Raw genomic sequence first — 25,221 nt, forward strand, 5'->3', positions numbered from 1 at the left:
AAGCTGGATGCTATTCACTATAGAGGTGAAAGAAACACACACTTTCCCTCTTTCCCACTTTTGCTTCCACATTGTAGAACAGATGTCCACAGGAAGAAAGTGTACAATGTAATAATGGCAATAATGTGCAGTGTCGCCCAAAGATATTGTTTTTGTTGTGTTGAACTTGACAGTAACACGCGCGCGCGTGTGAGAGAGTGAGAGGGGAATTGTCATTTGTTTTACTCAGTGAACGTTTTTTTTCACACATGTAGCCTTGTGCACTTGATCGATGTCTACTACAGTGGCCACTATAATAGAGCAACAATAGAATGCCTGTTTGTTTCATTCTACTTTAAGATGTTTTGTGAGGTCACAAGCATTCTATTATAAAGGCTGTCATGGCTAACTGCAATATTAATATTAATATTGTTTTTTTCTCAAGACTTGAGTGTCATTTGCAGTAAAGTCTAGGCAACAAATAACATTGGATTGCTTTCTTTACATTTATTTTTAGCTGTGGGTTAGGTTCACTTTAAGCACTTTTTATTTTACACACAGACTGATCATGTAGATCATATTCTTTGTTGTTGCATTTCCCCCGAGTAGTTTTTTTTTGCATGTTTCAGTGCCAAAAAAAAACAAGTGTCACCTTTTTGTGCCCTCATCAGTTTGCATCCCTGTATCATACTGTGGGGATATCTTTCAGCTGCAGGGACTGGGAGACTAGTCAGGATCGAGGGAAAGATGAATGGAGCAAAGTACACAGAGATCCTCGATGAAAACCTGCTCCAGAATGCTCAGGACCTCAGACTGGGGTGAAGGTTCACCTTCCAACAAGACAACAACCCTAAGCACATAGCCAAGACAAAGCAGGAGTGGCTTCGGGACAAGTCTCTGAATATCCTTGAGTGGCACAGTCAGAGCCCGGATTTGAACCCAATCTAACATCTCTGGAGAGACCTGACAATAGCTGTGCAGTGACGCTCCCCATCCAATCTAACAGAGCTTGAGAGGATCTGCAGGGAAGAATGAAGAGAATAAACTCCCCAAATACAGGTGGGCCAAGTTTGTAGCATCATACCCAAGAAGACTTGAGGCTGTGATCACTGCCAAAGGTGCTTCAACAAAGTACTGAGTAATGTGTCTGAATATGTATGTAAATGTGACATTTCACTTTTTTATTTTTAATACATTTGCCGTTACGGTGTATTGTGTGTAGATTGATGAGGGAGAAAAATGATTGAATCCATTTTAGAATAAGGCTGTAACGTAACACAATGTGGAAGAGTCAAGGGGGTCTGAGAACTTTCTGAATGCACTGTACATTTTAAATAAATACAAATGATAGATTTGTATACATTTTTTCCAAAATGCCAATGTCATTCAAGAACGGCCTTAACACAATAAAGGGCTTGGCATGGTCGGCTTCAGCTCAGACTAGACACGTTTTAGAAGACAGTTTGTTTTCTGTCTTTGAAAACGACTAAAAAGCCAATTCAATGTTCTTATCTCTGCCACTGCTTCTCCTCCACCTTCTCACTTACCTTGTGTTTTGACAGGTATTTCTTGAAGCATACTTAGTCATTAAGTTCCTGATTAAACCGTGATTGACTTGCCCCTCACGACAGATGCAGTCAAGTGTTTAATGAATCCCACTCGGCTTGCCTATTTTTCACCCGATAATTAGGTGTCTATTGTAATGAGTCGTACCGTTGTGACGAAGAGCGACAGGAGCCCATCAAAATGACACCCAAAACACTGGAGTTAACTGGCGTTTCCTTGGTGACCCGGGTCGTGTTTATTTGGCACCAAATGGAGAGAGAAATTTGACTGAAACAGGTAGGGACTACCTGGACTTGTTCAATAAGGAATATGCATCTTTGTTTTCCGTTGCTAAATGTTTTAACACCACAGGGTATTGCAGGGTTTTACAGGGTGTTACAGGGTATTGCAGGGTATTGCAGGGAGTTACAGGGTGTTGCAGGGTATTGCAGGGAGTTACAGGGTGTTGCAGGGTATTGCAGGGAGTTACAGGGTATTGCAGGGAGTTACAGGGTGTTGCAGGGTATTGCAGGGAGTTACAGGGTGTTGCAGGGTATTGCAGGGTGTTGCAGTGTGTTGCAGGGTATTGCAGGGTGTTGCAGGGTATTGCAGGGTGTTGCAGGGTATTACAGGGTTTTACAGGGTATTGCAGTGTGTTGCAGGGTTTTACAGGGTGTTGCAGTGTGTTATAGGGTGTTGCAGTGTGTTGCAGTGTGTTATAGGGTGTTGCAGTGTGTTACAGGGTGTTGCAGTGTGTTACAGGGTGTTGCAGGGTTTTACAGGGTGTTGCATGGTTTTACAGGGTGTTGCATGGTTTTACAGGGTGATACATGGCTTTACAGGGTGTTGCATGGTGTTACAGGGTGTTGCAGTACAGCAACAGGGTATTACAGGGTGTTGGAGGATGTTGCAAGGTGTTGGAGGGTGTTACAGTACAGCAACAGGGTGTTGGAGGATGTTGCAGGGTGTTAGAGGGTGTTACAGTACAGCAACAGGGCGTTTCAGGGTGTTACCTGGTGTTTCAGGTTGTTACAGTACAGCAACAGGGTGTTACAGGGTGTTTCAGGGTGTTACAGTACAGCAACAGGGTGTTACAGGGTGTTTCAGGGTGTTACAGTACAGCAACAGGGTGTTACAGGGTGTTTCAGGGTATTACAGTACAGCAACAGGGTGTTACAGGGTGTTAGAGGGTGTTACAGGATGTTACAGTGTGTTACCAGGTGTTTCAGGGTGTTACAGTACAGCAACAGGGTGTTGGAGGATGTTGCAGGGTGTTAGAGGGTGTTACAGTACAGCAACAGGGTGTTACAGGGTGTTGGAGGATGTTGCAGTACAGCAACAGGGCGTTTCAGGGTGTTAGAGGGTGTTACAGTACAGCAACAGGGTGTTAGAGGGTGTTTCAGGTTGTTACAGTACAGCAACGGGGTGTTTCAGGGTGTTACAGTACAGCAACAGGGTGTTACAGGGTGTTTCAGGGTGTTACAGTACAGCAACAGGGTGTTACAGGGTGTTAGAGGGTGTTACAGGATGTTACAGTGTGTTACAAGGTGTTACAGTACAGCAACAGGGTGTTACAGGGTGTTAGAGGGTGTTACAGGATGTTACAGGGTGTTAGAGGGTGTTACAGGATGTTACAGTGTGTTACAAGGTGTTACAGTACAGCAACAGGGTGTTACAGGGTGTTAGAGGGTGTTACAGGATGTTACAGTGTGTTACAAGGTGTTGCAGTACAGCAACAGGGTGTTACAGGGTGTTTCAGGGTGTTACAGTACAGAAACGGGGTGTTAGAGGGTGTTTCAGGGTGTTACAGTCCAGCAACAGGGTGTTACAGGGTGTTAGAGGGTGTTACAGGGTGTTAGAGGGTGTTAGAGGGTGTTACAGGATGTTACAGTGTGTTACAAGGTGTTGCAGTACAGCAACAGGGTATTGCAAAGTTTTGCAGAGTATTAGTGAGGTCGGGTACTGATGTCGGGCGATTAGGCCTGGCTCGCAGTCACCGTTCCTATTCATCCCAAAAGTGTTCGATGGGGTTGAGGTCAGGGCTCTGTGCAAGTCAGTGAAGTTCTTCCACATCGATCTCAACAAACCATTTCTGTATGGACCTCGCTTTGTTCATGGGGACATTGTCATGCTGAAACAGGAAAGGGCCTTCCCCAAACTGTTGCAACAAAGTTGGAAGCAAAGAATCGTCTAAAATGCCATTGAATGGTGTAGCGTTAAGATTTCCCTTCACTGGAACTAAGGGGCTTGAACCATGAAAAACAGCCCCAGATCATTATTCCTCCTCCACCAAACTTTACAGTTGGCACGATGCATTCGAGTAGGTAGCGATCTCCTGGCATCCGCCAAACACAAATGTGTCCGTTATTCATCACTCCAGAGAACGCGTTTCCACTGCTCCAATGATGGCGAGTTTTACACCACTCCAGCCGACGCTTGGCATTGAGCATGGTTTTCTTAGGCATGTGTGCGGCTGCTCGGCCATGGAAACCCATTTCATAAAGCTGCCGAAGAACAGTTATTGTGCTGACGTTGCTTCCAGAGGCAGTTTGGAACTCGGTAATAAGTGTTGCAACCGAGGACAGACGATTTTTACGCACTACACGATTCAGCACTCTGCGGTCCCGTTCTGTGAGCTTGTGTTGCCTACCACTTTGCGGCTGAGCCGTTGTTGCTCCTAGACGTTTCCACTTCACAATAACAGTACTTACAGTTGACCGGGGTAGCTCTATCAGGGCAGAAATTTGATGAATTGACTTGTTGGAAAGGTGGCATCCTATGACGGTGCCATGTTGAAAGTCACTGAGCTCTTCAGTAAAGCCATTATACTGCCAATATTTGTCTATGGAGATTGCATGGCTGTGTGCTCGATTTTATACCCCTGTCAGCGACGGGCGTGGCTTAAATAGACAAATCCACTCATTTGAAGGGGTGTTCACATACTGCTGCATATATAGTGTAGCTAGTGCTACTTTATGGCATCATTCTCACTTGCAGGAACCTGGCTCACCGTTCAGACCTCGGCTGCCAGCTGGAGGAGTTAGGTTGGCCTTCACAGAAATGCATCAACCACCTAATGAGGCTTGGAGTCGGCACAGCTCAGGTAACCCTTCGCATTTTCTGAAGGGTCTGAGTCAGAGTGCTCAGTCTCTGGGAACCTTCCAACCCATTTCCTTCTCATCCCACCTATCTGAAATGTGTTTTTTTTTACGTCCCCCCAGGGTGGTTGGGGGGGGGGTATGAGGACAGTCAACACTCAGCCCACTCTCTCTTCTTTGAACTGATGGAACTTGTGTAGATGAGATGACAGTCAGAAGTCAGACCCTGGGAAAGCTAGTAATTCAATTTCAGATAAATCCTACTGGATCAGCAGGCCGTTAAGGTGTTAACTTATCAATATATGCCTTGTGCTTTTGGGACAGTGTCCTGGGTGGTCAATGATATAATTATATAACGCTTTCACTTGGAAATCAGCAAGTCAGATATTTCTAAGGGAATGTAGTTTTAGGATGTTTGTGTACTGTTATTCATCTTTTAATTCAGGGTTAGCTTTTCAGCTATCTAATACAGATGTAGGAACTTAATTTGAGTCCGTTTGCTACAGCAGGAAAGTAATCCTGCAGCAACAGAAAATGTGACTTGTTATGTGGATTATAATGAATGGCCATTTTTGTAGGCGTTGATACACACCACTGGAGGCTGGTGAGGGGAGGACGGCTCATAATAACGGCCGGAATGGAGCAAATGGAAGGGCTCATTACCACGAGTCTGTCCTCCCCAATTAAGGGTGCCAGCAACCTCCTGTGATATACACTATATATATATATAAAAGTACACTACCTGACACAAAGTATGTGGACACCCGCTCGTCGAACATCTCATTCCAAATCATGGGCATTAATATGGAGTTGGACCCCCCTTGGCTGGGGGGGCCTCCACTCTTCTGGGAAGGCTTTCCACTAGATGTTGGAACTTTGCTTCAATTCAACCACAGGAGCATTAGTGTGGTCAGGCTCTGATGTTGGGCGATGAGGCCTGGCACTCAGCGGTGTGGACTGTCAGCAACGGGTGTGGCTGAAATAGCCGAATCCACTCATTCGAAGGGGTGTCCACATACTTTTATATATATAATGTATGTGGACATTCCTTCAAATTTGTGTATTCAGCTATTTCAGCCACACCTGTTGCTGACAGGTGTATAAAATCGAACACACAGCCATGCAATTTGGCTATACTTTTGGTCATTAGTGTATTTTTCTAAAGGGAAAATCAAGTCTGAAATTTCAAAGGGGAAATGACACAATTCAGAAGCATTTTTAAACCTCAAATACACTTCAAGTTTTTAATTTCCAACAGTTCATAAAAGTTCTGCAACAGGGTGATCAAATTTAGATTTTACACATGTAATATGCCTGTCATACAAATTATTTGATTAAATTATAACTGTTTAGCATATTTTGGCATAAAATGGGAGGTTCATAGTCGTTTGATCTGGTAATATGACCGTAAAAGTTTCTAAGTTTAATAATGTTTGCTGGCTTCATAATTCAACTTCTAATCTAAGCAATCTGCACACACACAATATTGTTATGAATCTTAATTTTGAGGAGTCTAAACTGATTTATAATTTGATGGTTTGGTGGTCATTAATAGCACCAGACCATATCAGCTAATGCACTCAGGTCTGCAGAGCATTATAATTGTATTTTCAGGGGCATTTTCATATAAATGAATATCGCAAATAGAATCAAGACAATCTGTCTGAATAGAAATGGCCCCAGATGGCCCCCTCAAGGTCATTATCAGACTGAACTGAGGGACAGGATTCGGAGTTGTCTTTTGCACAATAACAGTAAACAGACATTATGTTATGCATTTGGTGTGCTGTGTATGGTTTCAGGTAGTAGTTATGAGTTGTGTTGTTATAGACTATTTTAAGCTGTGATGTCGTTCTATGCATTTTAGATAGACGGTAGCTCAGACCATTATTGTCATCCCATTAGCTTGTTTTTGTTCCTCAACTTTTTATGTCACAAGCCGCCACTTTAACAAGTGCTTCCTGAGAGCCAGATAGAAGTGCTTTACAGCTATAGCAAGTTGTTTACCAAAGCTTCAAGGATGCATATGTTGTACAGAAAAGCTCAAACTTGGGAGCACCCATGGCATCACCCGATGCCCAGCTGTGATTTGAGGTGTGGCACTATGCAACATATAGGACCACCCGACCAAATAGCTCATAATCATGTTATGATCCCAAACTCTGATGTAGTGGAATATCAATGTTGTAACTCAACCTTAAATCAACACCTAGCAACCTCCTCAAGAAGGCCGGACCTCTTGGCGTAACCGTTAAGGTGTTGGCTTGACAGTCGCTCGAGCTGGGTTTGAGACCTGGTCAGGGCTAACTCCCGAATTGGCTACAATGGTGTTAGAAGCGGGATGGCGCATGTGAGGCCATCGGGGAGGTGTGTATGCATGAGAGAAGTGTGGGGAAACGCTCTCCTGAGGGAAGGGGTTAATGTAGCAACCTTAATCCAACAACTAGCAACTTTGTTAAGAAGTTTGGACCTCTTGGTATAATGGTTAAGGTGTTGGTTTGACAGGTTTTGGACCTGGGTTCAAGTCCTGGTATTCACTGCAATATGTAAATAAATTGAAGCAAATTATTTTTTTCATCTAGATTTATATAATAGATAATAGTAATCTAAAAAGTATTACAGAAGTTTGAATAAGTAGTCTATGTGTTCCCCAAGGTCAGTTTCCAATGTGTGATAGCTCCTATTTCTTTTATTAGGACCTCTCAATTGGAGGAGGGGGATTTTGCGCACATATAATAGTATAAACCTGCAGCGGTATTATCCATCTGTGGGTGGGTCGTGTTTTGTCACAAGGTGGGCATCCTTGGCTATCCCAGAATTCCGTTTTTCCCGGTGTAGAGTGTAGCAAGCTATTTTGGCTGCTGCAGGCAGTGGCAGGATGACATAGGGGAGACTTTACCGGTCTGCAGCTAAAGCTTGGAGGAACTGCACCTTAGACCAGAGATTTTGGAGGACACAGGATACCCGGTAAAACGCTACTAACTCCATCTTTCAGAAAGGAGAGTCATGTGTTGATTTCAATAGTCGCACAATAATTGTGGAAAGAGAGAAAATAGTTTCGTTATCGAGGTTTTCATCTGAAAATGTGACGTGCCGGCGTCGCATCATTTACAGTAGGTGACGAAGCGGATTCCTTGCACCAACAAATACTGCTCAGGTGTAGAGCAACATTAACCTTTAAGACGAATATAAATGTACATCTTTATTTGATCTTTGTATCCAGTGTCCCACATTGTACTTTGAGAAACCATGCATAGGCTGCTGTGTAGCCTAGTGTATGTGTTTAATTTTACTCGGGATACTGTATATTGTCCATGTGATCAAAACGCCCGATGCCTACTGCCTAGTAGCGACTGGTTCAAAAGTGTCTAGGCCAAATAATACAATAACGCACGGATTCTTGCGCATCAGACAAAAAGTTGTCGGTTATATTCTGTTTGGAGAGTTGTGCGCTTTTGTGTGCTCTTTACTATTGCGTAATGTGTTACGTCTAGCGGTTTTGTTACTGGTAGACTAGACTATATCACTGGCGTATAACAGTTATGACTTGCAATCGTGAAGTTCCGGTCTCGGTTTTCGGGATGTGCTTCTGCAATGCGGTGGGTGTGGCCTGGCTGTTCGGTAGATGGAGAACGGAGATGAGAGGAGAGAGGAGAGCGCCTATGTGGCCGCTTTGCCCTGGTTTACCCGTCTGATGGGGCGTTTTTCAGCCCACGTCATGGTTAGAGAGTGAGAGCAGATGCCACGGTCAGAGGTGATGGTGCATTGTCCAAAATGAGTCAGAAAATCTAGGTGTAGTTGGCCATTGTTTACTATTTTTGGATGTGTTTTGTTTTGGTCTCATCTTTCATTATGGAGCACCACAAAGCGGTTAAAAATAGGCATGTGCTTGTGTGTGTAAATGTATAATAAACCATTGGTCAGATTGTTTTATCATCACTTGATTTATGATGTAGAAAATACAAATTGCACAAGAAAATGCCATGACTGACATGAAATGAGATGGATGTTATGATACTGCCTGCACCACTCTGCTTGAAATGAACTGGATGTTATGATAACTGCCTGCACCACTCTGCTTGAAATGAGATGGATGTTATGATACTGCCTGCACCACTCTGCTTGAAATGAGATGGATGTTATGATAACTGCCTGCACCACTCTGCTTGAAATTAGATGGATGTTATGATAACTGCCTGCACCACTCTGCTTGAAATGAGATGGATGTTATGATAACTGCCTGCACCACTCTGCTTGAAATTAGATGGATGTTATGATAACTGCCTGCACCACTCTGCTTGAAATGAGATGGATGTTATGATAACTGCCTGCACCACTCTGCTTGAAATGAGATGGATGTTATGATAACTGCCTGCACCACTCTGCTTGAAATGAGATGGATGTTATGATACTGCCTGCACCACTCTGCTTGAAATGAGATGGATGTTATGATAACTGCCTGCACCACTCTGCTTGAAATGAGATGGATGTTATGATAACTGCCTGCACCACTCTGCTTGAAATGAGATGGATGTTATGATACTGCCTGCACCACTCTGCTTGAAATGAGATGGATGTTATGATAACTGCCTGCACCACTCTGCTTGAAATGAGATGGATGTTATGATAACTGCCTGCACCACTCTGCTTGAAATGAGATGGATGTTATGATACTGCCTGCACCACTCTGCTTGAAATGAGATGGATGTTATGATACTGCCTGCACCACTGCTTGAAATGAGATGGATGTTATGATAACTGCCTGCACCACTCTGCTTGAAATGAGATGGATGTTATGATAACTGCCTGCACCACTCTGCTTGAAATGAGATGGATGTTATGATACTGCCTGCACCACTCTGCTTGAAATGAGATGGATGTTATGATAACTGCCTGCACCACTCTGCTTGAAATGAGATGGATGTTATGATAACTGCCTGCACCACTCTGCTTGAAATGAGATGGATGTTATGATAACTGCCTGCACCACTCTGCTTGAAATGAGATGGATGTTATGATAACTGCCTGCACCACTCTGCTTGAAATGAGATGGATGTTATGATACTGCCTGCACCACTCTGCTTGAAATGAGATGGATGTTATGATAACTGCCTGCACCACTCTGCTTGAAATGAGATGGATGTTATGATAACTGCCTGCACCACTCTGCTTGAAATGAGATGGATGTTATGATAACTGCCTGCACCACTCTGCTTGAAATGAGATGGATGTTATGATAACTGCCTGCACCACTCTGCTTGAAATGAGATGGATGTTATGATAACTGCCTGCACCACTCTGCTTGAAATGAGATGGATGTTATGATAACTGCCTGCACCACTCTGCTTGAAATGAGATGGATGTTATGATAACTGCCTGCACCACTCTGCTTGAAATGTTTAAAGTCACAGGGCAACTGGAACCTTCTTTATTTTCATAGCCTATTTGAAGAGGTAGGTCATCCAACATGTGCCCATACCAATACTTACTCTTTCCGATGAGTGGACATGGACGTAAGGTCCACAGAATAGTGATTGTCATGGCTTCCCTTACACTAGCTGGTAGGGTTGTGTTGTTGACCAGTGACACCTCTTCAGAAGGTGACTCACTCAAAGCCTGTTGATGTCAAACAGAGAGAAAATAAACAGACTGGCACAGATTTCTGTTGTGCTTTTCACTAATACCTGCCCAATATCCTTTATCTTGGTCAGAGCTCAGCCGACCATTGGTCAATATTAGCGAAATAGCTTTCATTTTAACATAGCAAAATGTTCAACGGTTATACGATTTTGGATAGTAGAAAGTGGCATGGCAGTGCACTTTTAAACCTTGTATAGATCTCTTCAGTCGAGGAGCAGTGGATCTGTACCGTTTTCCTTGTGGATGTGTCGTATCCCCGTGTCCCATGACTTTGATGGATGCCTTAAAGTGATTTTATGCTGACTACGGACTACTGCAACAATACTGCTACTGTGCTGAGGTGGAAGGTTACATGGGAAAATGTCACATACACAATCTCCTATCATAACCAAAAGGTTTATAGTGTGTTATATTCAGGCTATTATTGTAGGGGACCAGTGGACCTGGCATCCAAATGATAATGCTTGGTCTCGATTTGTCCGTCTGTGGACCCTTGTATACATCTCGTACATTTTCCCATCCTGGATGTTTCCCTGTGTGTACTCTTGGAAAGCGTTGTGTGATTGTGAACAGTTGGTAATCAGCCATGTGTCCTTGCTGAGAAGAGTTAATTGGCTTCGGTCTCCTGTGTCTAGTGTTTCAATCACTGGGATGTAGGCTACAGTGGCACAAGTCAAAGAGTAGCAGCCTTCTTTCAGGCTACAGTGGAACAAGTCACAGAGTAGCGGCCTTCTTTTAAGCTACAGTGGAACAAGTCACAGAGTAGCAGCCTTCTTTTAGGCTACAATGGCACAAGTCACAGAGTAGTAGCCTTCTTTTAAGCTACAGTGGAACAAGTCACAGAGTAGCAGCCTTCTTTTATGCTCCAGTGGAACAAGTCACAGAGTAGCGGCCTTCTTTTAGGCTACAGTGGAACAAGTCACAGAGTAGCAGCCTTCTTTTAGGCTACAATGGCACAAGTCACAGAGTAGTAGCCTTCTTTTAAGCTACAGTGGAACAAGTCACAGAGTAGCAGCCTTCTTTTAGGCTACAATAGCACAAGTCACAGAGTAGCAGCCTTCTTTTAAGCTACAGTGGAACAAGTCACAGAGTAGCAGCCTTCTTTTAGGCTCCAGTGGAACACGTCACAGAGTAGCAGCCTTCTCAGAGCAAAGCAGGAAGAAAGTGAAGCTACTGGGACATTTCTGTCAATGGCAGGATAAAGGCGTTCGGTTGTGCACCCTTATCTCATCCAAGAGAGTTCACAGCACTTTTAGGCTGCCGCTATGCAGTGTAAGTACACAATTACTGCATGGAGACTAATTTATACGATCAGATATGCTTTATGTAATTTATGCTAGCAGAGCTTGCTGCATCCACTTGTTTGTGACTCAAGGAGGTGTGTCTTAGCACAAGGGCACCATGGACAGCACCACAGGCTTTGACGAGACAATCAGACCCAGTTCAAGTCCTGTAACACTGTTGTGGGCACTGGAAGGGCCTTTGAAGGTCAATCAGGGAGCCTTGTAGGTGTGCTGCTGCTTTGTCATCAGGATAATTCAATGTCATTGAAACAGATATATGCAGTTTCACAAAACACTGCCGTTCCTTTCCCTGATGCAGCCTATGCGTTGAACCATAAGCAGTTTAGAGGAACTTAACACTGGTTATGTAAAGGTTTGGTAGTAACCTTTACGTTACAGCAACAACTAGGAACATAACTTGTTATTGTTCTTATACCATGTTATGACCACTTTATTCTGTGCTTAATGTGAAGCGCTAACCAAGGTTTTGTAGAGGTTGTATCTAGGTTTTTGGAGGTAGTATCTAGGTTTTTGGAGATTGTGTCTAGGTTTTTGGAGGTTGTATCTAGGTTTTTATATAGGTTGTATCTCTATAGTTTTTATAGAGGTTGTATCTAGGTTTTTATAGAGGTTGTATCTCTATAGTTTTTATAGAGGTTGTATCTAGGTTTTTATAGAGGTTGTATCTAGGTTTTTTGGAGGTTGTATCTAGGTTTTTGGAGGTTGTATCTAGGTTTTTGGAGGTTGTATCTAGGTTTTTGGAGGTTGTATCTAGGTTTTTGGAGGTTGTATCTAGGTTTTTATAGAGGTTGTATCTAGGTTTTTCGAGGTTGTATTCTCCATTTCTAATAGTAATACTCTGGCCATGTATAGGCCTATAGACAGTAAATTGGCCTATAGACAGTAAATAGGCCTATAGACAGTATATAGGCCTATAGACAGTAAATTGGCCTATAGACAGTAAATAGGCCTATAGATAGTATATAGGCCTATAGACAGTAAATTGGCCTATAGACAGTATATAGGCCTATAGACAGTAAATTGGCCTATAGACAGTAAATAGGCCTATAGACAGTATACAGGCCTATAGACAGTATATAGGCCTATAGACAGTAAATTGGCCTATAGACAGTAAATAGGCCTATAGACAGTATACAGGCCTATAGACAGTATATAGGCCTATAGACAGTATATAGGCCTATAGCTCTATATGGATTATAATCTTCACAGTATGCAGTGCGGCTGTCTTACATTTTTTGAATGACAGCCTTTAAGCACCCTCTGTAATTATCTGGATCTGCGGATATTACTGTAACATCTAACTCCATGTTGTGCAATCCTGCTTTAGATTCCATGGGAGATATTCTTTACGACAAGAACAAACAGAAAAACAGTTGGAACTTAATATGCCGATCTGATCAGTACATGCATTTTTCAAAATTAGGATCTAAAATCCAATCATTCCATTTTTTTCCTATCTTATAATTATTCTATTTTTAGCCATCTTAACCAGGTTCTGTTTGCAGTTAGATGGACCTGATTAAATAATTAATTTTTCTCATTAGTGAAATGGTATTGGCTTTATTTTGAAGAGGTCATTTGGTGGTGAGCATGCCTCGTCAATAATGTTAACGTCATCAGTATTAGGCTATATGAAATGCTCTGCTATTACAATGTCTGTTTTCTTTGCTTTGCCTTCAATGGGTTAGGGTTGCTAGGTTACAGTAGCTGACTCTTTTAATGATACCTAATATTTTAAAAAATAAATTAAAAAACGTTGTTTTTGTAATTGCAATTCTGTTCTCTTAATTTCAGGACAGTAGTGATTCATGTTTGTGTAGATACCAAGTATTGGACTAATTCCTTATTCATGGGCAGTGTGGTTTTGGTCCATCAATGTAAAATGTGTAAACCCATATAATAATTGGATTCATCTAAACCATGTCAGCTGATTGGACCTCTCTCCCATCCAGATCAAAGTTGCCCTCAAGGCCCTTTTTCATCTGTCCTTGTCTTATTTAACCTACTTGCACAAAACAGGTTTCTTCCGTGATAGGCCTTAATTACGGAAGTGCAGAGAGGACCTATTAACAAAAAATATATCATTCCCTCGTTATGTTGAGATCACAGCTTATTTATCTCATGATCTCTACATAACGAAAGTTGTTTTGTTGAGATCACAAGATAATCAAAAATACCACGCGTCATCCATTTATATGTTCAGATTGACGATAACCCCCCCCCCCCCCATCAAGGAGCCCTGTGGCTGCATTGATTGCAATGCGCCTGAGGGACATTTAAGCCCTGAACGATGCCTAACAGGGATACTGTCTCCCAGGCTGCATGACGCCCCCCAAAACCACAGGCAATCGCATGCAAGGAACAATTGCTTACTTGGCTGGTATTGTGAGCAAGCTAACAAGCTAGCTTGTGATCTATGCTGGTTGTTAGCTTGCATAACTGATATGTGTATAATTATAAGGGACACTTCATGTTTTGTGGATAATATTTACATTTACACTGGGTGAGCTCCATTCCTGACAGGCTGATCAGATTAAACTTCAGCCTCAAAGGCGGATAAGTCAGGATGCTGACTTTTAGGCTGTTTTATAGGTCAGGCTCCTTGCAGGCAGATTAGCTGTTAAAGTACTTTATAGACAGATACATATCTGGTCCGGGAGGTGAGTTCTATTCCTGGCAGGCTGATCAGACTCAATAGATGTCAGGATGCTGCCTTATATGCTTTCATTCTGCCTTGCTGAATGCCTACAAGGCAGAATCCTGATGTATCAGCCTCTAAGCCTGCTATTGAATCTGATCAAGCTCTGAGGTGGAAATTGAATCTGATCAGCCTGTCAGGAATGAAGCTCACCCACTGTAAATGTAAATATTATCCATAAAACATGAATTATAATACAATTATTCACATATCAGTTATGCAAGGCAACAACAGCATAGATAACACGCTAGTTAGCTAGCTAGGTATCCAGCTAACAAGACTACCTAGCTAACTAGCTTGCTAGCTCGTTCACAAGACTAGCCAAGTTAGCTATGTTGTTGCTTTCATGCGATTGGCTGTGGTCTCGGGGGTGGCACACTACCTGAGAGACAGGGCTGCCTGTCAGGCATCGTTCGTGGTTTAAATGCCCCATAAGGGCGTAGCTCCCCCACGAGCTCTTAGCTCAAGGTAAGGGGCATTTACCTTGCTAACTTTCTCATTTATAAACTGATAATGAGCTCCAAACACAAATGAAAGCATGATGTTAGCATGAAATGTAGCCAAACATCTCTTTGTGTAGCAATCAGTAGAAACGTATGTGCTGGTCCACCGAGGGCTCTGCCGTCTCAGCCATACTGTCGATCTATCATCAATACATCACTCCTATCTATAGAGTTTCTCTTGTGATCTCGACAAAACAACTTTTGTTATGTAGTGATCGTGAGATAAATAAGTTGTGATCTCGACATAACAAAGGAATATTTTTTTAAATTCATATGTGCTCTCTGGACTTACGTACTTGATACAGCGCGTTGTAACAGACAGAATCCATGACGTACATCAACTCCCCTCAGTGCGTATATTCAACTGTACACCCTCCCCCCTCCCCCCTCTCCCTGTGAGGTCTGGGGGAGAATCCTGCCTCTGTGCGGGCTGCTGGCTGGTTAAATTGAAGGGCTCTTTGGTAAAGAGGACCAGCTGCTGCGGTGAACTGGGTAATTGTTTGGAGCGGCTCTCTGAACTCTGCCGGCACACCGGTACCATTGGTGGAACAGTAAGATTAAGGGAGATGCCATACGGAGAAGAAAGCAATCAAATTGAAGGAGACAATCTGGGCCTTTGGGAGTAATTCAAGAGAGAACAGCAAGGTGTAGGAAGCAAGTGTAAGATAAAATTCTATTTGAAGAGGGGACATAGGCTGTTGGTAGTCTCTGTGCTGTAAATAGAGATAGGAGAAGAAGGGTTCAGATGCTATCTAGTCAGAGGAGTTTGTTTTCTTTTAGATACTTTGAGCATTTGATGGAGACTGCCCGGAGTGCTGAATGGGTGAGGTTTCCACTTCTGTGGCTATTCCATTTTCACCAGAATAACTCAATCAAACGCAGCTTGAGTATTTGAACGAAAACAAACACCATTTGAACCCAGCTGTGTCTGACTTGAAGACAGCCCATAGTTTGATGCTATATGTTCTCTAGAAGAGTCACACAGTCCCTCAGGCAGAGAGACAGACTTTTGATAAGTACACTCCGGATACAGTAAGCCAGTAAATGTCAGAGCGGCCATCTTTTTCAAACAGCTGTCTGCATCCCAGCTGTGAGTGGAGAGAAGGACGCATGCCGGAGATTGTGACTCAGCCCAGCGAAACTGACTATAGATTGTAGTGTAACAGATCCCAGTACACACAGGGATGCTCTGCACAGCTATGCTCAACCCGGTCTGTATTGACAGCCTTGCTAATTTTAGGCCCCAACTGGGGAGGGAGAGAGGGAGGGAGAGAGAGAGTTTTTTGTGGAACTACTGGGTTTTTGTCCCTGTGAGGAAATTATCTTGACTTTCCCCCTCTGATCATTGTTGGTTTTCACCTTGCTTCATTGGCCATGAAAGTTGACTAATTCTGGTTGAAACATTTTTAATCCTCTGAGAAATAAATTACCTTGAAATGATGGCTTGAATAATTCATATTTCTGCTTACTACGAAGATAGAGAAATGTCAAATGTTCATGTTATTTCAAGCAAATATACAGTATGGCAACATTTACAACATTTTCTGATTGTAATTTCCTGTCTCAGAAAGGATTTCCTGACACGATCTTTCTCGTTCTATTTTCTTGTTCGGCAGTAATGTCTGACTCTGCTGTTGCAGTATTAATCCAACAGAAGACTGCTGTGCTGGCCCAAACTCCCTCTGTTCAGCCTGGACTACCTGTAATCCTGCCATAGTAACTGCCACAGCAATGGACACCTTTGTCTTTTTTTTTCTCCCAGGCTAATTTTATCACAGTGTAACAATAGCGATTGTGTTTTATGGAAATGTGGTGCACAGTAGCCTACATGTTGTATGACATCTCTTCAGTACTGTATCTTACGCATGTTGTAGTTAGAGCGTATCATTTGGACTGAAGCAATGTCAGCCCATCTTGTATAACTAAGTAGTACTAGTAACACAAGTGTAATGACCACAAAAAAAAAACGTCTTTTCTCAAGAGTGGAATTGACTTGCTATGGATGGAGGCCATCCTTTTAAGATAAGCCTATAACTCAGGGCCGTATTCCATTTGTCACGTTGGCATAAATGATTCGGGAGACAGGCACATGAATGCGTAATCGCTTTTTTTATTTGGCCCAAATTACAGCGTGTCGTGTAAAGGCACGGGGATGAAGACCAAACAAAAGAGTGAGGAGTACCTGAAAAAATAACACTAGCACAGTGATTACCACATGGGATGAAACCCATAATCATCTGTGCAATCCACAAGGGCACGAAAGTCCAAAACATACAGCACAGGTACTCACACGCACCAACGGACATTAGAACAATAATCGACAAGGCCGTGGAAACCAAAGGGCACATATATACAAATACTAATCAGTGGGAATAGTGTGCGTGATGAAAGTTCCGGAGGGAACCCGTGACACCATTAAACCTACAGTAGTAATACGATGAAGAGAAGAATGTCCTTGCACAGCGAGAAAGCATTTAGAGGGGAATTACACACCAAAACAACAAATGGTATTCTGGAGTGATTTAAGCGTTGACTCAGAACATCCATTTTCATGGTTTCTTTATGAATAATTGTAATATTGAGAGTTTAAAGAAAAAGACAAATATCCCAAACCAGGAAAAATAAATCAGAGAAAACAGAATTTAAAAAAACACAAAATATCATTTTATGGGGCCTGTCATACCAAATACTGTTTATGAACCAAACACTTCTCTTGGACCTGGGGAAGACATGCTTGCAACTTGTTTCATTTAAAAAAAAAGTAGCTCTCATGCTAGAAAAGGTTGGAGTCCCCTGACTTATACTGTGTAAATGAAACATTCTTGACTTAGTAGTATTTTTTTGTACATTACACTGTTCAGTCAGAAACAAGGAAGGTATACCTGGGTTTGATTGAATAGGGCTCCTAGAAACTAAGCCCTTTTTCTACTTACCCAGAGTCAGATGAAGTCCTTGGATACCATGTTATTGTCTCTGCATGGTCAACGCAGCACATGCAACAATGATGACGACAACGATACTGTACCAGCAGACTCCCAGTCATTGCTCTAAATGCTAGTTAGCAATGGCTCACGGAACTACCTTCAAACACAGAGTAATGTTTATTCATATTCATCTGACTCTGGTTAGTAGAAAAAGAGTTTAATTGCCCAAAAATACAAATAAAGGACTTCATTTAGGGCTGGGTGGTATACCGTATTTTATGCTATACCGTTATTGATGCACGGACCGGTTTAGGTTTTTACTTTACCTTCTATAACGGTATTTAGCCCACCTGTACATCGCCCATCTATAATTTAGCCCAAACAACTACCTCTTTCTCTACTGTATGTATTTATTTATTTTGCACCCCATTATTTGTATTTCTACTTTGCACATTCTTCCACTGCAAATCTACCATTCCGGTGTTTTACTTGCTATATTGTATTTACTTTGCCACCATGGACTTTTTTTGCCTTCACCTCCCTTATCTCACCTCACTTGCTCACATTGTATATAGACTTATTTTTCTACTGTATTAGTGACTGTATGTTTGTTTTACTCCATGTGTAAGTCTGTGTTGTTGTGTGTCGAACTGCTTTGCTTTATCTTGGCCAGGTCGCAATTGTAAATGAGAACTTGTTCTCAACTTGTGTTTGTTTGATGTGATATGCCGTGTGTAAACGTCCGTTTTTATATTTTACTCTGCCACTTGAGTCATCTCTCTGCTCTGGCTTTCTCCACGCCGCATTCCACACAGACCTAGCCCCGCCCCCTGTCACTCAATGAGCGCATTTGTTGTTCCTCTACCAGGTGACTCTTCTGTTCAGTCTTCAGTCAGTCAACGCAGCACATGCAACAATGATGCCGACAACGATACTGTTTTCACTTTGCTTATTATAAATCCTCTAGCATTCTATAATTACACTATTCATTTGTGTTTCATACATCTTTTTTTAGCAGGTTGGGTCTAAATCTTGTTAGCCACTGATGCTAATTGCTAGTGGGCTGGCTAGATAACTAGAAAATACATTTACTGAGTCAGAGCAAATCAATTAGCTATACATCCTGATAATACCAGTGATGATGTAGACCCAAATCAGCATGTTGTTTATGCAACAGTATCTTCTAAATCAAAGAGGAATACGTGAGGCATGACTATGTTAGCTACTTGAAGTAGCTAAGAGAAAACAATCAATGTAGCCAACGATTATAGGGTCTCCTAGGAAACGCTTACCAACACTTTGGTCTTAACCTGTCACAATAACTCCTTCCTGGCAATTCCATTGTCATGTCAAACAACACTGTATGCAAAGTGACCACTATCATATTCTTACTAAAATTACAATAGTCATTCTATTTCCATGATTCCAACAGTTCCAACATTCTAACAGTTCACAAGTATTTTGCTATAAATCGCAAAACAAATCGCCATTGCAACATTTGGTTAAAAAAAGGCCTAGATTGTATCATGCAGCACTACGTGGCAGTGTGAAAATGATCTCAAATGAGTGCAGGAAATACAGAAAATGGTTTTGGGTTGAAGTTGAATTGAACAGTATAAACCAATTAGAATGGAGAAAGACTCATTGAAATCACTTAGAATGAATGTGTTGCCACCTTAAGATCACTCACTACTCATAAAGTACCTTAGGATCACTCACTACTCATAAAGTACCTTAGGATCACTCACTACTCATAAAGCACCTTAGGATCACTCACTACTCATAAAGCACTTAGGATCACTCACTACTCATAAAGTACCTTAGGATCACTCACTACTCATCACTCACTACTCATAAAGTACCTTAGGATCACTCACTACTCATAAAGCACCTTAGGATCACTCACTACTCATAAAGCACCTTAGGATCACTCACTACTCATAAAGTACCTTAGGATCACTCACTACTCATAAAGTACCTTAGGATCACTCACTACTCATAAAGCACCTTAGGATCACTCACTACTCATCACTCATAAAGCACCGTAGGATCACTCACTACTCATAAAGCACCGTAGGATCACTCACTACTCATAAAGTACCTCAGGATCACTCACTACTCATAAAGTTAATTTAGAACTTATATTATTAAAAAACAAAATACCTTCAAATAATGTCATACCATCCATATTTGATGTTTGGGCCATATATATATATATATATATATATATATATATATATATATATATATATATATATATATATATATATATATATATATATATATATATGTATGTATGTATGTATGTATATATATGTATGTATGTATGTATGTATGTATGTATGTATGTATGTATGTATGTATATATATATATGTATGTATATATATATATATATAGCCCAGCCCTAACTTAATTGCCCAAATCTCTTTAACCCTTAGTGCCTGATTTATCCCTGACCCTCCATGGAAGAAAGGTGACATGGGGAAAGACAATCCTATGCTTCTTTCAGAGATCTGAAAATATCCCCCAGCACGTCACGTCAGGATTTTATCGTTCCCTAGGGGTCAGTGGGGCTGTCTCAGAACATATCCCAACATCCCCTCTGGCAGAGTGTTCGGAGTGACTCCCATCATTACCCATCAGCCTCTGAGAAGCGGAGCATGCTGGGGGATATTTTTAGATCTTTGAAAGAAACGAGAGGGGGAGGGAAAAGAAAGGACACCAAGCTGTTGCCTTCTTGCTGTTTACTAACATTTGTTTGAATTGAGATTGTCCTCAGCTTGTCAGCTTTTTTCTTCTCTATCACAAATGTTTTCCCAAACTCTAGCAGTGAGGTAAAAGCCTACCCATTGGTTAAAAACAAGAATAAAATGATGGGCTCCAACAAAACTGTCCAGTTAAAAGTGAGAGAATGAGCTGGCTAGGTCCAATTTTCAGTATGGCGATATACACTATATATACAAAGGTATGTGGACACCCCTCAAATTAGTGGATTTGGCTATTTCAGCCACACCCTTTGCTGACAGGTGTAAAAAAAAATCAAGCACACAACTATGCAATCTCCAGAGACAAACATTAACAGTAGAATGGCCTCACTGAAGAGCTCAGTGACTTTCAACATGGTACCGTCATAGGATGCCACCTTTCCAACAGGTCAGTTCGTCAAATGTCTGCCCTGCTCGAGCTGCCCCGGTCAACTGTAAGTGCTGTTATTGTGAAATGGAAACGTCTAGGAGCAATAACGGCTCAGCCGCGAAGTTGTAGGCCACCAAGCTCACAGAACGGGAACGCAGAGTGCTGAGCGCGTAGCGCGTAAAAATCACCTGCCTCTGTTGCAACACTCACTACAGAGTTCCAAACTGCCTCTGGAAGCAACGTCAGCACAAGAACTGTTCGTCTGGAGCTTCATGAAATGGGTTTCCATGGCCGAGCAGCCGCACACATGCCTAAGGTCACCATGCTCAATGCCAAGCGTCGGCTGGAGTGGTGTAAAACTCGCCGCCATTGGACTCTGGAGCAGTGGAAACGCGTTTTCTGAAGTGATGAATCACGCTTCACCATCTGGCAGTCCAACGGACTAATCTAGGTTTGGCGGATGCAGGAGAACGCTACCTGCCCCAATGCACAGTGCCAACTGTAAAGTTTGGTGGAGGAGGAATAATGGTCTGGGGCTGTTTTTCATGGTTCAGGCCCCTCACTTCCAGTGAAGGGAAATCTTAACACCACATCATACAATGGCATTCTAGACGATTCTGTGCTTCCAACTTTGTGGCAACAGTTTGGGGAAGGCCCTTTCCTGTTTCAGCATGACAATGCCCCCGTGCACAAAGCAATGGCCATACAGAAATGGTCTGTCGAGATTTGTGTGGAAGAACTTGACTGGCCTGCAACCCCATCGAAAACCTTTGGGATGAATTGGAACGCCGACTGCAAGCCAGGCCTAATCGCCCAACATCAGCGCACGACTAATGCTCTTGTGGGAGTCCCCGCAGCAATGTTCCAACGTCTAGTGGAAAGCCTTCCCAGAGGAGTGGAGGCTGTTATAACAGCAAAGGGGGGACAAACTCCATATTAATGCCCATTATTTTGGAATGAGATGTTTGACGAGCACTTTTGGCTATTTAGAGTACCACACATAGCATTTCTATGATCCACAAATCCCTGATTTACATTAGAGAGGGTCTGTAGAGCTACACACATACACACACACACTAATATAGGTAATTTCAGCCTGGAATGTAGTGTTTATTGAGCTCATTCCCTTCACTACTCCTTCAACAGACTCATCACTACTCCTACAGCAGACTCATCACTAGTCCTACAGCAGACTCATCACTATTCCTACAGCAGACTCATCACTACTCCTACAGCAGACTCATCACTACTCCTACCTCAGACTGTAGGAGTAGTTAAAAAGGATGTTCCACTCCCCACTTTTACCCTTCCGACTTCACCTTTGGAGAGATATCCATTTCCCCATCAGCACAAATCAACAGGCCACATTTGGGAGCTGTTCATTTCAAAGTCTACTGCCCTGGTTTAATGTGGCCGTAAATTCTATTAGATTCTATCCGCTCAAGGACACTCTTTTTGCCTCTTTGAATTATCCCCTGACGTTTAGTTATTTGCCATGTCAATGCACTATTTTCTGTAATGTTTAGAGAAATGTGTCTATTGTTTTGAAGAAAAGACACATTCTCTCTCTGTATGTTAATTGGAATGGATTATACAATATTTGCAGTCACTGTTAGACTAATGAAGCTAAGGTTATGCAAGTGAGGGAAACGTTGTCTAGTTAAAAAAAAAATTGGATCATGTTCTAATGAGCATTTTTAGCATAAGGCTAAAATTCAGTGTGAATTGTTTGTTAATATCTGACAACATCCACACTGGCAGGTGGAGCGTCTTTACAAATCAATGCTAATATCTGACCAGAATCTCACCGCAACGTTACGTTGTTCTCATTTCTATCCAGGCATTGTTGATTATAATTTACATTATTAGGATAATTTGCATCAGGCCTATGTTCTAATCTAGATCAGAAATTAGCAATCTTTCTCTAGCATTTTGTTTAATTTGCACAGGCATGCTCATGTTTCCTCTTGTCATAGCTAGTCTGCATCACTTCCCTTCCAGCTTTTACATCCGCTTTGCCCTGAAGCTCGGATATGAAAGAATCACTAAAAGTCATTTTGGAGATTGGTCTTTGGTATTGGCGTTTTTATTGCCTACCAATAGTTTCCATGCCAACGGGGTCCTTCTAGCTGGCCTACTCTAATCTGTCACCTGTTTGGTTGGAATAAACAGAGGGAGAGCTTATGGTGTGACATCATGCTGCCTGGCCAACAGTGCACACTGACCTATATTACAGATAGTCGATTAAACCAAGAGAAGGTTCCACAGGCTTACACCCCACAGAGTCCATTTACAACCCTGCAAGGATAAGCCTTCTGTTGAATGCTCTGGAAAGACTGACTAGGGGATGTGTAGTTGGGTGGACCTCGGCGGTCTTTGTTGTGGTTTTGTTTTGCAATGGTGAGCATTTAATTGAATTGAATGCATTATGAAATGAATGCAGTGAGTTCAACACCAGTTCATGACGTGTTGCTGAGAGTATGTTTTTGTAAAATGTTCAAACAACTTCCGTGCAACATCGAGTTGGTTTCTCAGTAAAGCACATGGTCTGTTTCAGTAGTACCTGATGAACCCCGTATACTCTGACTGCCACGGGCCGCAGTGGCCAGGGTTGGGTAGGTTAAATGTAATCCGTTAGTTACAGTTACTAGTTACCTGTCCAAAATATGTAATCAGTAATGTAACTTTTGGATTACCCAAACTCAGTAATGTAATTGGATTACATTCAGTTACTTTTAGATTACTTTCCCCTTTAGAGGCATTAGAAGAAGACAAAAATGTATGTTACCAGTTGAACGACATCTATTGCAGGATAAATCAATGTTAAAGTTGACATAGCTGGCCATATATGGATGTTACATTTTACTTTATGGGTTGGTTATGTAGGCTTTTTCTAACCCATCGCTTTCTACTACATATAATAATACAATTCAATTATATCTTTACTATAAAAACCAATGTCTATCAGAATTACTATAAATGTTATACCCCTTGATCTTCAAGAATAGGACTTGGAAATATGGAAGTAAAGATTAGCCTAATTGTTTTACCTAAGCATAATCCCAAAACGAAGGATTTATGAGCCAGCCCCACTCTGTTGTCTATGATTTTGTTGTAACCACTCTCAGATTAATAGACAGCTGTGCACGCAAGGACTGACCATCCATGATATCAAAATTAGTGTTATAACCATGTTATGAGGCTATACAGTGTTTGTTTATATTTACAATGTTTACAAACATTGGAGAAAAACAAGTTTATATTTTGGGTTCTGATTAGGTATGACAGTTGAATTAAACTCATGAGGCATTTATAAATGATATTCTTCAAGAATCATTGGATATATTTAAATATAATTTACAAGTCCAAAAATGGACACAGCAAATACAGATTGCCCCTTTAAATGTATCAAAAGCATGCAAGTTTGAGCGTGTGTCCATTAGATTGAGCAATCAAAGCCCCACTTTTATTCCGTAGGCTGGGATCCCCACTTTTATTCCATAGGCTGGGATCCCCACTATTATTCCGTAGGCTGGGATCCCCACTATTATTCCATAGGCTGGGATCCCCACTATTATTCCGTAGGCTGGGATCCCCACTTTTATTCCGTAGGCTGGGATCCCCACTATTATTCCATAGGCTGGGATCCCCACTTTTATTCCGTAGGCTGGGATCCCCACTATTATTCCATAGGCTGGGATCCCCACTATTATTCCATAGGCTGGGATCCCCACTATTATTAGGCTGGGATCCTATTATAGGCTGGGATCCCCACTATTATTCCGTAGGCTGGGATCCCCACTATTATTCTGTAGGCTGGGATCCCCACTATTATTCCATAGGCTGGGATCCCCACTATTATTCCATAGGCTGGGATCCCCACTATTATTCCGTAGGCTGGGATCCCCACTATTATTCTGTAGGCTGGGATCCCCACTATTATTCCATAGGCTGGGATCCCCACTATTATTCCGTAGGCTGGGATCCCCACTATTATTCCGTAGGCTGGGATCCCCACTATTATTCCATAGGCTGGGATCCCCACTATTATTCTGTAGGCTGGGATCCCCACTATTATTCCATAGGCTGGGATCCCCACTATTATTCCGTAGGCTGGGATCCCCACTATTATTCCATAGGCTGGGATCCCCACTATTATTCCATAGGCTGGGATCCCCACTATTATTCCATAGGCTGGGATCCCCACTATTATTCTGTAGGCTGGGATCCCCACTATTATTCTGTAGGCTGGGATCCCCACTGGGTATCTGTTACAAGAGTGCATTTTTCACTGGCTGTCCACTGGTTTCAAAAACAATGATTGACAGGCAGCTTAAAGTTCTTGAATTCAACCATAATTGAGTTTAAATACACATTTAGATTTGTGAACAGCC

The 25,221-nt window shown here is 42.1% G+C and overlaps 1 protein-coding gene across 5 annotated transcripts in view; it reads left to right on the forward strand.

The window, feature by feature from the left end:
- Positions 1-25,221, forward strand: part of LOC135522896 (band 4.1-like protein 3) — a 127,899-nt gene that overhangs the window by 20,376 nt on the left and 82,302 nt on the right. For 4 of the 5 annotated variants that reach the window (XM_064949579.1, XM_064949582.1, XM_064949583.1 and 1 more), the window contains exon 1: positions 7,505-7,589. The exons of the other annotated variant lie outside the window; for it this stretch is intronic. The gene's annotated coding sequence lies outside the window, so the exon portion shown is untranslated. Of the gene's footprint in view, positions 1-7,504; positions 7,590-25,221 lie in introns of those variants that run through there. 5 annotated transcript variants of the gene reach the window in all.

This window comes from Oncorhynchus masou, chromosome 30, assembly GCF_036934945.1.
Source record: "Oncorhynchus masou masou isolate Uvic2021 chromosome 30, UVic_Omas_1.1, whole genome shotgun sequence".
NCBI classification, from domain to species: domain Eukaryota; kingdom Metazoa; phylum Chordata; class Actinopteri; order Salmoniformes; family Salmonidae; genus Oncorhynchus; species Oncorhynchus masou.